Genomic DNA, 13,599 nt, shown 5'->3' with positions numbered 1-13,599 from the left:
TTTATTTATGTAATTTATTACACACATAAAATGTATTTTAAATATTGCATATTTACTGAAATTTATACATTACACCACACAGTAGTGTCCGTTAGTCACATTACACCGCACAGTAGTGCCCGTTAGTCACATTACACCGCACAGTAGTGTCCGTTAGTCACATTACACCGCACAGTAGTGTCCATTAGTCACATTACACCGCACAGTAGTGTCTGTTAGTCACATTACACCGCACAGTAGTGTCCATTAGTCACATTACACCGCACAGTAGTGTCCGTTAGTCACATTACACCGCACAGTAGTGTCCGTTAGTCACATTACACCACACAGTAGTGTCCGTTACTCACATTACACCGCACAGTAGTGTTTGTTAGTCACATTACACCGCACAGTAGTGTCCATTAGTCACATTACACCGCACAGTAGTGTCCGTTAGTCACATTACACCGCACAGTAGTGTCCATTAGTCACATTACACTGCACAGTAGTGTCCGTTAGTCACATTACACCGCACAGTAGTGTCCGTTAGTCACATTACACCACACAGTAGTGTCCGTTACTCACATTACACCGCACAGTAGTGTTTGTTAGTCACATTACACCGCACAGCAGTGTCCGCTAGTCACATTACACTGCACAGTAGTGTCCGTTAGTCACATTACACTGCACAGTAGTGTCCGGCTGGGCGGTCTTGAGCAAGTGCAGAGGTGAACGCAGATCCGGCTGCGTATGCAGCGATCTGCATTCATCTCTGAATGACCCCTATGTCAGGTACAGCCTTCATTCCCTCCACAGTGCGGCCCCGGTACCTGCAGGAGGTCCCGGTTCAGGCGCTGCTCCTCCTCTCCCTTCTTCTCCGGTTTCTCGCAGGCTCCGTTACTCCACTGGCTCTGTAGGATGTTGTCTGTGACCCCGAGAGGGGGCGGGAGCGGGTGCTAATTACCCGGGCCTGGGACTGATGAAGGGGCCCGGGGGGGCCCTGGTCCCCTGCACTCCCAACCCCCTACCACCTTACTGGGCAGCAGCAGCTCTCATCTTGGCAGCACAGCACATGCTGCAGTGTGCTGTGCTGCAGTGGGGCTGAGAGGCTGCTACTAATGTTATTGTTCCTGTATGGGTGGATGGGGGTATTGTGATCACAGTGATCACAGTCCCTCCTTGAATTGACCCTGGCTGAAGGGCTCAGGGGCTGAGTGCTGGGGTCTCAGGGAGCAGAGACTACACCTACCCTGCTCTGAACAGCAAACACTTTTTTAAAAAACGATTTTGTTTTCATAAAGGGGCGTGGCCACGGCTCCAGCGATTAGGCCACGCCCCGAACCCTCTAGGCAGCTGGGGCCGGGATGGCAGCGGCAGCGGCGCTGTGTGTAGGCTGTGGGTGGCCACACACTGCGTGCACACTTTCTGGGGAGGAGGAGGGGGAGCCGCGCTGCAAGCTGCCAGCTGCCAGCTCCGCTTCCTGTCATCCAGGGTGACAGGTGCAGCGGCAGCTGGCAGCAGCAAGGGATGCAGAGCAGGGAGAGGCTGAGCGCCTCTTCAGTTTGGCGCCTCCCTGCACTGCATCCCTTTGCTGAGCGGCTAGCGCCGGCTCTGATCAAAGTATTTCAAATTAGAAGTGGAAGTGTACTCCACAGGTGCAAAAGTGATGGGGCTGGGGTGGGCTGCAACCCTCCCTCCTTGTGGGAGAAGACAGTGGGACAGGTCTGTGAATTCGGGAAAAGGTAAGCCTGCAGATGGCATTTCCATTTGGGTAGAAGCTCCGGAAAGTTATGCACACACACTCACAAACACATACAGTATTGTGCAATAGTTTTAGGAAGGTATGAAAAAAATGCTGCAAAGTAAGAATGCTTTTAAAAATAGAAGTGTTAATAGTTTATTTTTATCAGTTAACAAAATTCAAAGTGCATGAACAGACGAGAAATCTAAATGAAATCAATATTTGGTGTGACCATCCTTTGCCTTCACAACAGCATTAATTCTTATAGGTATACTTGCATAAAGTTTTTGAAGAGCGAGGTTGTTCCAAATATCTTGGAGAACTAACCACAGATCTTCTGTGGATGTAGATTTGCTTGAATCCTTCTGCCTCTTTGTGTATTCCCAGACAGACTCGATGATGTTGAGATAGGGGCTCTGTGGGGGCCATATCATCACTTCCAGGGCTTCACGTTCTTCTTTACACTGAAGATAATTCTTAATGACACTGGCTGTATGTTTGAGGTCATTCTTTTGCTGCAGAATAAATTTGGAGCCAATCAGACGCCTTCCTGATGGTACTGCATGATGGATAAGTACCTGCCTCTATTTCTCAGAATTGCAGACACCATTTATCCTGACTAAATCCGCAACTCCATTTGGAGTGGTTGACAAGGTCAACTGCCCTGGCCATGTTAAAGAAGAATGTCTCTTTCAGATAATTTTTTTTTTTTTTTTGCTATGGGAACTCAGCAGCACCCTCAAGAAGCTGGCGCTCTGGGCAATGGCTCTGTCAGTCCTCCCACTGAGCCACCCATCTGATGGTCTCTGTATTATATGAAGTTCACAGATGGTCTCTGTATTATATGGCAATCACTGATCCTCTTCATGTTATATTTGTCATGGATGCTCTCTGCATTGCATGTTGGTCACAAATACTCTCCATATTGAATGTTGGTCACTGCAGTGCTCCTTGTATAATATGGTGGTACCACAAAATACTGTAAATGCAGCATGTGCTGACAATTTAATATAGTGGGTTTTGCAGTCACCATACAAACATTTACTTCTTTACAATGTTGATGTCTGTATTCAAGCAAACTGTGGGTGATTACTACCTACTAGGGAATGGGTTGGGGCTTCACCCCTGACTTTAGGACACTTTTCTATGCTATCCTCCTTGTGGCACCGTTTCTATGGGTTTAAATGGACCACCCTCCATACAGCCCAACTGTATATAATAAATTAATGATTATATTCTATCATTGTATCATCAAATATTACTATGTATGTTGTATGCTGATATTCATGTGTGTTCAAAATACTTGTTCCTGCCCCCCCAACAGAAACAGAAATTTGGCACATAAAGTGAAGAAAAAGGGGCAGCATTTATGCCACCCTAGGACCAGGCTTATCAATCATCTGTTCTGATGGGTTCTCCTAAGCTGCTCTTTGCTAGTTACCCACTGATAACATAGGCCTGTCACACTGTAAGATCAGATGAGGTAAGAAAACATTGGCCATAGGCTGCTACGGAATAGTAGCTCTAACTGACTAAAGTCTCATGGGAAGAAGCAGAATAAAAGAAATGTGCAATTACTGTTTTATTCAACAAGAAGAAACTTGTGCAACAAAAAAGATATATTTCCGCATACCAGTGCTTTAAGAGAGTGTTTATACCGGTATCTATCAACAGAGGACATGAACAATTGCACATTTGCTGTGTTAAGAAATCCCAATTCTGAAAGTTATGTGAATAGATCTAGTGATGCAGACATTATTAATGAACTTAAACCAGTATTCAAGAGAAATATGCAGACCCCGAATGATGACAAAAGAATTGTACTGTATGTAGCAGGAGTTCTGAAGATGGATTTATAGGTTGGCATTAAATGAAGAAAGGAAACATATCCCTATGAAATGTTCGACATTAAAGATAAATAGATTTGTGTGACATGTTTATCCATAGCTGTCACTGTACATGTACTCTCCCATATGTAAATGTCTCCTCCTCACTGTCTGCTGTTTCCCAGAACAGGACTGCTAGGCCCTTGCTCTTATGGTGAACCCAATATCATCTAATTACTCTCTGCACTCCTGTAATCCACCCTGATTTGCGCAAGAGAGTTTACTTAATTAAGATCTATCAGAAAGAAGAGATATTTTTATCTATGAAATAATCCTCCACCCCAGCCACCTTCAAGCACATTGCAAGGTTTCCATAAATCAGGAAGAAATTTATAGATAATAAAAGCAAAAGTTTGCGGGTGTGGCCTAGAGGCAAGTGATATGTGTAACATCATTGGAGACGGGGTATCGCTGGGGCGCATGACCATGTCTAGAACATACAGCAAAATGCTGTGGGATACAAACGCCTATTTCTGTTCAGGCTTACCCTGACAACAAACTGTCTAGTATACAGTATGTAGTTTCTTCTGTATATCACATTTAGCCACATTGTTAAGGGTATAGGGAGAGATTTATCAAGACTCGGAGAGAGATAAAGTAGGGTATGGGTCATTGGGTCGACAAAACTTAGGTCGACTGTCATTAGGTCAACCACTGTTGGTCGACATGCATTAGGTCAACAGTGTTACTAGGTCGACATGGTCATTAGGTCGAAATGTACTAGATCGACAAAAGGTCAACATAAGTTTTTTTTACTGTTTTTGGTGTCGTTTTCTTTGTAAAGTGACGGGGAACCCCAATTAGTGCACCGTGTCCCCTTGCATGGCCCGCTTCGCTCGCCATGCTTAGGGCAAGGTGCCTTGCTCTGCTACCGCTGCGCTCGGCACAGGTTTCCGTTCCCAATTGTAGTCCACGTGGATCGTAAAGTATGAAAAAGTCCAAAAATTGAAAAAAAAAAAATTAAAAACGCATGTCGACCTTTTAACCTGTTGACCTAGTACATGTTGACCTAATGACCCTGTCGACCTAGTGACCCAGTGGACCTAATGCATGTCGACCTATAGTGGTCAACCTAATGACTGTCGACCTAAGTGGTGTCGACCTAATGACCGTATCCCATAAAGTACCAGCCAATCACCTCCTGTCATGTTACAGGCTGTGTCTGAAAATTGACAGGAGCAGATTGATTGGTAGTTTCTCTATCTCCACTTTATCGCTTGTCAAGCTTTGATAAATCTCTCACTTAAACTTTAAACAAATTTTAAAAAAATGTGTTTTCCAGCAGACACAAGGTTTTTCCTGTTAAACTGAAGGAGAGAATATCTATAGAAATTAATGCAGTCTCTAATGCAGCTACAAAGCAAATTACATTTTTAATGAAATCATTATTTTAAGGAAAAGTTGTCAGGACATGTTTCAGAGGGTGGTCTTCAGTATGCCGACTGATGGGATCCCGGCGCACAGTATACCGGCGCCGGGATCCCGACAGCCGGCATACCGACACTTATTCTCCCTTGTGGGGGTCCACGACCCCCTGGAGGGAGAATAAAATAGCGAGGCGTGCGTAGCGCGCCACCGTGCCTGTAGCGTGGCGAGCGCAGCGAGCCCACATGGGGCTCATTTGCGCTCGCCACACTGTCGGTAAGCCGGTGGTCGGGCTCCCGGCGCCGGTATGCTGGTTGCCGGAAGCCCGACCGCAGGCATATCGTAGTGAACCCGTTTCAGAACCCCATGGACACCCCCCCCCCTCAATTTCCTGGCTCCACATATGACTAATTAGACAATTGTAAATTTGAAAACAGCATAATAATTATGACAATGTAGTTAAAAATATTGTTACTGCCTAATCCTGCATGCAATGTCCAGGTGACAGGAGATTACAACAGAGATTTTGGAGAACATAACAGACCCAAATGCCATCAACTCCTTGGGCACGATTGCGATTCATGTACAGGATGAGGGCTGAGGGTCCAAGTGATTTATCAATAGGGAGAGAAGGAGGCTGAGAGAAGAATGAACAAGAGAGAGAAAGAGAGAGAGACAACGGAGATCTTGAGAATGGACACTTGTGAGACAAAGCTCCCTATCTATCTCTCCTGCAGCTCATTCAGATGTTTCTTCTTATGAGTTCCACAGGTATCTTTCATTACCCACTCAGTCCAGAGGATCCAGTCCCCCCTCCATCCCAACCACAACCACTGGCTGCAAGCACCTCTCTTATCTTCCTCTCACCCCTAACATTCACACTCATCAACTCCAACATGACGGACGATGAGTGATACCCCTTTTACATCTCCAATGCTGGATCCCACCCAACAATTGGAAACGGGTCCTTCCCGGGTGGGATCCGGCATTGGAGCCTCTCTGCTGGCTTCCCGACCCGGCAATATGCTAGGTCGGTTGTCATAGTGGCGAAGGGCAGAGCCGGATGCGGGATGGGGGGTGGAGGCGATGCTGGGAGATGAGCTCATCTCTGTGACACCTTTCCCTATGTAGTAAACGGGTCCCGGATTGCATCGACCCGAGAATCCATTTACGCTGCCACTGACCCGGTATTCAACTCGGGAATAACCTTCCTATTACCCAGGGTGAATTACCGGGTCAATTCTCCAAGACCCCTTTCACATTGCACACTGACCAGTGTCGACCCGGCAATATGCCGGGTCGATACCGGGTTATTTTTGCGCTGTGAAATGGGTATTAAGCTGATTAAGCAGGTGCAGGGATTCACAGGCGGCTGATCACAAGAGGCAGCAGTTCCTGTTGGCAGATCCCTTATATGGGTTGTTTTACATTTAAAAAAAAAAAAAATTACCCGCAGTTATTGCAGTACAAATATTGTGAGCTAATTTTTTTTCAACTGAATACTGCAGGTATTGGCAGCACGCATACCCACTCTAATGAAAAATTGGTCACACTGTCCACGATAATTTATTGCAAAAATCACACTCCCAACTGAATATGCCCCCAAGAATTCCTTTACTCATTTGTTGCATGTTTTCGTTTTTTTATTCTACAAACACTCTGAACGTTAGGAATCGCGGGCTTTTTAACAGAGGAGAGGGCCCACGTGCAGCCTTCGTTGCGGGCTCCCTCCCCCTCTCTGTCAGCGAGTAGATTCTGGTATTATGCCATAGTCTACTGTGCATGTGCAGGTGTTCAGGAACATGGCGCCCACTCCTTGTCCCCAGGGACATCTCCAGTGTGCTTGGGCAAATCACTCGGAAATGGACGCAGCAGACATTTTCCAAGTAATTTGTGATTGTAGTGTGTGGCCAGTAGCGGCTCTTGCCACGGGCAAGCAGGCTTTTTGCCCGGGTCGCCGCTACCCTGAGGGCGCCGCCGTGGCAAGAGCCGCTACTATTATCCTCCCTCCCCGCTCCCTGGCCCCCGGCTGCAGTGAGCGCCGTGTGCGCCCGCTACAGGCGGCGTCGCTGACTCTGGCTAGAGGTCAATATTGACCTCTAGTGTCAGTGCGGCGCTGCTATGGGAGAGACGTCATGACGTCTCTCCCATAGAGAGGAGCCGGCGCCCGGAGACAGCAGAAGCAGCAGAAGCATCGGTCCGGAAGCAGGAGCAAGGCTGGTAAGCATTGTGATTTTTCTTTTAGGTTTCAAAGCGGCTACAGGGGGCACATATTGGGGGCACATCTACAGGGGGCACATCTACAGAGGGCACAACTACTGAGGGCACTGCTACAAGGGGCACATACTGGGGGCAAATCAATTGGGGGCAAATCAACTGGGGGCACAGCTACTGGGGGCACTACTACAGGGGGCACTACTACAAGGGCACTGCTACAAGGGGCACATACTGGGGGCAAATCAACTGGGGGCACAGCTACTGGGGGCACTACTACAGGGGGCACTACTACAGGGGCACTGCTACAAGGGGCACATACTGGGGGCAAATCAATTGGGGGCAAATCAACTGGGGGCACAGCTACTGGGGACACTACTACAGGGGGCACTACTACAAGGGCACTGCTACAAGGGGCACAGCTACAGGGGGCACAACTACTAGGGGAACAACTACAGGAGCACTGCTACAGGGGAAACAGCTACTGGGGGCACAACTACTGGGGGCAAATCTACAGGGGAACAACTACTAGGGGAAACAGCTACTGGGGGCACAACTACTTGGGGGGAAATCTACAGGGGCACAACTACTAGGGGAAACAGCTACTGGGGGCACAACTACTGGGGGCAAATCTACAGGGGCACAACTACTAGGGGAACAACTACAGGGGGCACTGCTACAGGGAAAACAACTACTGGGGGGCAAGTTAACTGGGGGCACAGCTGCTGGGGGCACAACTACTGGGGGCAAATCTACAGGGGGCAAAACTACTGGGGGGCACAGCTACAGGGGGCAAATAAACTGGGGGCACAGCTACTGGGGGCACTACTATATGGGGCACTACTACAGGGGCACTGCTACAAGGGGCACAACTACTAGGGGAACAACTACAGGGGGCACTGCTACAGGGGAGCAGCTACTGGGGGCAAATTAACTGGGGGCACAGCTGCTGGAGGCACAGCTACTGGGGGCACAGCTGCTGGGAGCACAACTACTGGGGGCACAGCTACTGGGGGCACAGCTGCTGGGCGCACAACTACTGGGGGCAAATCTACAGGGGGGCACAACAACTCTCGACCCCCCCCCTTATGAAGCCACACCTCTGTATTGCCGCGGGGGAGCGCCAGTGGAAACTTTCGCACTGGGCGCCGCAAGGTGTAGAACCGGCCCTGTGTGTGGCCACCACCACAGGACTCTGTAGGGATAAGTATAATATATGGATATATGGGTTAAGTATAATATATGTCCCCTGGGCACCGCACACCTTGCTACCCATTATAGAAACAACTATGGTTAGGACTATGGTGGTCATTCCGAGTTGTTCGCTCGTTGCCGATTTTCTCTATATTGCGATTAGTCGCTTACTGCGCATGCGCAATGTTCGCAGAGCGCATGCGCTTAGTTATTTTACTCAAAAGTTAGGTATTTTACTCACGGCATTACAAGGTTTTTTCTTCGTTCTGCTGATCGTAGTGTGATTGACAGGAAGTGGGTGTTTCTGGGCGGAAACTGGCCATTTTATGGGAGTGTGTGAAAAAACGCTGCCGTTTCTGGGGAAAACGCGGGCGTGGCTGGAGAAACGGGGGAGTGTCTGGGCGAACGCTGGGTGTGTTTGTGACGTCAAACCAGGAACGACAAGCACTGAACTGATCGCACTGGAAGAATAAGTCTCGAGCTACTCAGAAACTGCAAAGAAAAATCTTTTCGCAATATTGCGAATACTTCGTTCGCAATTCTGCTAAGCTAAGATTCACTCCCAGAGGGCGGCGGCTTAGCGTGTGCACTGCTGCGAAAAGCGGCTAGCGAGCGAACAACTCGGAATGAGGGCCTATGTACATTAAAAGAAACCCCCCAAACATAAAAATAATATGATTAGCTCATCTCCACCCTGGATATTTATATCAGTACATTACTGACTAGGGACAAAAGAACAAAAACTTAAGCTGGGTCGGACCGAAGTATCGTGCACATCATCTAGTGTGTACCCACGGTATCCGGACTCCAGGTCGACAACAAAAAGGTCGACACACCTTAAGTTGATGCCAATTGGTCGACACACCTTAGGTCGACATGGACAAAAGGTCGACATGGACAAAAGGTCGACAGGAACAAGGTCGACATGGAAAAGGTCGACATGAGTTTTTCACAATTTTTTTCTTTTTTGGAACGTTTTCATACTTAACGATCCACGTGGACTACGATTGGAACAGTAATCTGTGCCGAGCGAAGCGGAGCGGAGCGCAGGCACCATGCCCGAAGCATGGCGAGCGAAGCGAGCCATGCGAGGGGACGCGGTGCACTAATTGGGGTTCCCGGTCACTCTACAAAGAAAACGACACCAAAAAAACATAAAAAATTTATGTCGACCTTTTTCCATGTCGACCTTGTTCCTGTTGACCTTTTGTCCATGTCGACCTAAGGTGTGTCGACCAATTGGCATCGACCTAAGGTGTGTAGACCTTTTTGTTGTCGACCTGAAGTCCCAGACCCGTACCCACCATGTCGCTGATGATGTTGAATGCAGCATGACCCCCAAACTTGCAGATGCTGGCCCCCCTGCAGGGTCATGTCGCCTGCGATGTTGTGCTAGGTACACATCGTTAAGTGTATACACAGCTTTAGGGGACTATATACTAAGCCTTAGAGAGAGATAAACTACCAACCAACACGCTTCTGTCGTTTTACAAGCACAGCCTGTGACATGACAGGAGCTGATTGGCTGGTACTTTATCTCTCTCCAAGGCTTAGTACATCTCCCCCTTATTCCATATTGTCACTGTAGATGGTTTCTTTTCTGTAATATATGAAAAGAAACCACTGGTTTGATGCACTCCTCTCGGTACACAGCAAATTGTGGTGTAGTGTGTTATGCCAGCGCTTGGGATCACGGCGCCCAGCATACCGGCGCGGGGATCCCAACTGCCGGCATGCAGGGTGAGCGCAAAAGAGCCCCTGCAGGCTCAATCCGCTCACCACGCTGCGGGCACAGTGGCGCACTACGCACACCACGCTATTTAATTTCCCTCCAGGGTTGTCGTGGACACCCCAAGAGGGAGAATAGTTGTCGGTATGCCGGCTGTCGGGATTCCGGTGTTGGTATGGTGAGCGCCGGGATCCCGACAGGCGTCATATCAAATGCCTCCCGCAAATTGATCCGCAAGCTCACAGAGAGCAATAACACCCCTGTGGCATGAGAAGTAAATGCCTGTCATAGTGTACATACATCATTCTTTGTTACGTATTTCTAGTGAATTTAGGAATTAAATGGGAAAGGATACTGTAGATCACTTCAATACTATTTCTGTATAGTTAGATATTTTGTTTCAGTTTAGATGGTCAGAAACATGATTTATGTTTAAAAAAACAATCCCAATTGCTGAGGGAGATTGTAAGTTTTGCTGGGTCCTTGGTCTATGATCAATGTGGGGCTTGTTGGACACAGCGGCAGAGGTCATTCAGGCTAAAGTGTCAGATGGCTATTACTGATTAATGCGTCTTCAGGTATGGAGCATCCTCTACTGTAACAGACCTGCCAGCAAATGTTCTTGCTTTATCTTGTAAATGTTGTTGGATAATCTTTGAAATTCAAACAATATAAGTATTGAAAACAAACTAAAGGCGTTTATGACAGGCATCCATAATATTGGTATATATTATAGTCTCTGGAAAGCATTAGTTTTGCAATGGAAAGCATGGCTTTCTTATAGACAAACCACTGTGAACCTTTCTGCAGAATTGCTGGATACAGTAACCAGGTTCAGCCTACTTTGTAAAAGTTAAAAACATCCAGCATAGCTTAAACAGACAATGCATAAACCAATTATTCCATCCGCTCCATAAGCTGAATGTGGCTTTCAGCTAGAGATTAGCTGTTCTGTTTTGTTGAAAACAGTTTGCCTGAACTTTGGGGTTTCAAGTAGAACTAAGTCCTGGTTCGCATCACTATGGGGGTTGGCTCCTGGGTCTAAAAAACTAATCTTGTGTGTTTATAATAACATGTCACTCCCTTGTGTTTAAAGGTGCCATTTCACAATGGAAATTACTGGAAATGAATTGTACTAATGATAATAATACTGTAGGAACAACAACAGGTCCAAAAATTACATGGGAACAACAGGAGTCCAAAACCGAGACAAAACACTTGAGGGTGGATTTACCAAAAACAAAAAAGGGGGTCTCGCTACTTTATGCAGTGATGCTACAGATGCTATGTAAAGCTTCTGTTGCCAGATGGAGCAAAGAAACGCAGGAAGTCTTTTCCTACATGTAGGTATCCAAAGACCAAATGAACCAAAAAAAAACAAAACTGAGGCTAGACCTTGGTGCGCCTCTTTTTTTTTCTTTGCATCATGTGCTGTTTGGGGACTATTTTTTTAAGTGCCATCCTGTCTGACACTGCAGTGCCACTCCTAGATGGCCACATGGGTGCAGATAATGGTCAGACATGCCTTGCCATATACTGTATTATACCCAGTATCTGTCAGCACTACCTTTGTTAGGAGTTTTAGAGTTTTTTGTTCAATATTTGTGTTAGCCTTATGCAGCTGAATATTATATTCAACAACAAGGGTTTCTAGGTGTTTCCTCTACACCCAAAGCCAACATCCAGCAATGAGTCCTTGTCATCTTCACCTGTCTAACCAGTCATGCTGGCAAAATATATTTTCCTTGCATTTGTTCTATCTTGAAGTATCTTTTGTCTTAGTGAAAGCCTACCTTAGAGATGGGCAAAGTGAATGTTTCAATCAACCATTTATGACCAATGCACTCATTTGTAATGAAAGGGATGAACACTGCCAACATGTTCATATTTAGAAGCCCCATTTTGCTCACTGTCTGCTGAGAGACGGCATGAGACTAATATTACTGAGAATGTGCTGAGATAGTTATTATTACAATCATTCTGTCTGCTCATACATACTGTCATTACATCAATAAAATCCACACATTAGCCCTAGAAGTTAACCAGCCAATAAGCGATGAGATATCATTTCCGTCAGCCGCGTATACTTTTTATAGTCTTAAGAGTGAAATGCTGCTGAGTGTGTAATTACAGCAGAAACACTTCTAATAAAACCTGTCTATAAAACACTAATGTAACTGTTTAACAATAGATCAACCCAGTGTGAAGACAGCATGAATCCACTTGTACTGGCGTGCCCCCAATATGCTTTGATGCTGCAGCAATGTCTAGCTGAGTATGCTGAACAAGACCTTTCATTAAGGATGGATTTTATGATGTTACACACCACCTACAACACAGCTTCCTAATAATAAACTATGGAACTTATTTTCATATGTACTAAACTGCCATGTTGTACTTCCCTTTAGATAGAGGATAAAATATTATACAGTATTACTGCTTTTTACAAAAACAGAACGTAGAATAATAATCCAGGATTCAACATCATGGCGCATTAAATAATTATTAGCCTGTTTGCAAATCTTGCAAGCCCAGCTGATGCTTACAGTATCCAATCTACTGTAACTTGACAAAGTTACCAAATATCATCAGGCAGATAGAGTAGAGATAGGTCTAAAAAATGCAGTCTCTGTCTATTCATGACAATGGAAACTAACCAAACGAGTTTGTCCAGAATAGGGTGGGTAAACTTGTCTTTTATAAGTTGTCTGTGCAGATTGAAGGAGAGAACATTATGCTGTAATGTGTCACTGCTGAGGAACTCAGAACATTCCCAACAGAGCTGTCACGACTTCTGACATTTGTGTAAAAATATACATACACAGTTCTGTAGCTTTATGTAAAATGTATTTATTTACTCATTCTTCTTCTCCACTGTTATATCATTTACCAGGATACAGTATGTTCTGTGTTTCTAAATGGTGCCAGTCAGCTCAATCACAGTTACATACATTATAAAGTATATCAGTGTCAAATATTTACAATGGTTAATAGTTCATAAATGATAGCTCATTAAACACCTTTAATCTAATTAAGTTTGCAAAAAAGATGTCATTTACATGTATATATTTATATTGACAAGCAAGTCTGACAAACAAATGCACACATATCATTATAACAACACACCAGTGCACATGAAGTATACATCAGTTTGCTAATATTTTAGATGACATAAATGTAACATTGTAGCAGTACATAGTAGCTGCATTCAAGATTAAGCACATTTTGCTAAAGAATATAAACAGTTCTACTTTTCATTTTAACACATACTTTATTTCTAGGAAAAATATCTGTGATTTTATCAAGGTTTTTAACATCGGTGGTGTTGTCGCTATCACAGTCTATTAGAGACCTATACACCTTAACACATACAGAAGATATTTCCCATTTAAATCTGACAAATACAATTGAAGTAAATAAGTAACAACACTTATACAGGCAGAGATATAAGTATGCAATCAGTTCAGACTAACTTGCAGAACATAACATTA

General features: G+C 45.5%; 1 protein-coding gene across 4 annotated transcripts in view; it reads right to left on the bottom strand.

Annotated features, from left to right (window-relative positions):
- Nucleotides 1-13,599, bottom strand: part of SCEL (sciellin) — a 118,559-nt gene that overhangs the window by 104,192 nt on the left and 768 nt on the right. The window lies entirely within an intron of this gene.

This window comes from Pseudophryne corroboree, chromosome 2 (assembly GCF_028390025.1).
Source record: "Pseudophryne corroboree isolate aPseCor3 chromosome 2, aPseCor3.hap2, whole genome shotgun sequence".
Lineage (NCBI taxonomy): Eukaryota > Metazoa > Chordata > Amphibia > Anura > Myobatrachidae > Pseudophryne > Pseudophryne corroboree.
Note: the sequence above shows the minus strand (reverse complement) of the source record. Positions and strands in the feature narration are given on the sequence as shown.